The sequence below is a fragment of the Olea europaea genome, chromosome 20, assembly GCF_002742605.1.
Source record: "Olea europaea var. sylvestris chromosome 20, O_europaea_v1, whole genome shotgun sequence".
NCBI classification, from domain to species: Eukaryota; Viridiplantae; Streptophyta; class Magnoliopsida; order Lamiales; family Oleaceae; genus Olea; species Olea europaea.
The window spans coordinates 1,295,725-1,297,023 of NC_036256.1; positions in this window are offsets into that span (position 1 = coordinate 1,295,725).

The following is a 1,299-nucleotide window of genomic DNA, read 5'->3' on the forward strand; positions in this document are numbered from 1 at the left end:
GATGCTTCTTGTGGTGGTGGTGGTAGTGGTAGTGGTGAATTGGGGCTACTGTAGTTTTTGACAATGGTGGTGTTGAGGTGTAGTGGTGGTTTTGGTGTTGTTGAAGGTTTTAGGTGGTTTTTATTTGTTGCGTAGGTAGAGATGTTGGCGGCGAAGGTGGATGAGGTATAAGTGGGAGGTGTTGATGGTGGTGGTGGATGGTGTTGGGGAGGGTGCTCACAAGTGGCAGTGATAGTAGTGTTGGTGGCGGTGAACCAATTATTTGGTTATATGTGATCAAGTATTAAACTATGACTTTAAAATTTGATAATTTGTAATCGAAAAATAATTTGTCACTAAAAGATTTGAAAATTTGTGATCGATAGTAAACTGTGACCTGTAATTTTTTTGATTTGTGACTAATGAAATAAATTGTGACTTATAAAATTTTTGATTTGAGACCTCGAAATAATTTGTGATCTACGAAATTTTTGATTTGTGATTTTGTGATATCGAAATTATCCGTGACCAATTAATTTTACAATATATGACCAGTAAAAAACTTGTGATCTATAATTATGTATTTGTGACCATTAATTGTATACTTGTGATTTATTATATTTAATTAATAAATATATTTAATTATACACACACACACTCTCTCTTAAATTTTGAATTTTTAAATTATATACCTCACTTTTGACTTGGTGTAAACTATACACTTGAATTATTATTTTTTCTCCTGAAATAATATGGGAGATATTATTACTTCTTAATGAGCCCGCAAAATACAAAACAAAACCGAGACAAAAAGGTATCTTATGTATGCATCTCACATCCTTAGCAAGAAAAGAGTCAACACAATGTCACCTCTTGTTTGCCATAGGATCACGCTTTGCTCGTGGGCCCCACAGGAAAATTGTAATACCGAGGAGCACCTAAACAAATCCGTTCTCTTCCTCACTAGTAGGCCCCATTGCCTAGCTTTTGAATTCCAGTTATTATTGGTTGTTGTCTCATTAGCCAATGAAATTTTGATACGTAGAACAGAGGTTCGTAGACCTTGGGCAGATGATTACCTCCTAAATTTTCAAATTGCCTGAGAAATTTATTGGTGTCCAAGGGTAATCTGGTAATTCAACACCCCCAAAAAACTTGAAAATTTAAGATAAAGGAATAACACAGCCATGTTGGCAATCCGGGTGAATTTAGTGAAATTATTTTAAAACCGTTGGATTAAGAAGAAACAAACAATCCCTAGCCATTGATTTAATCTCAAAAAAACTCAATCCTCTTCCTCCTTTTTCGCTCACTCGTTCC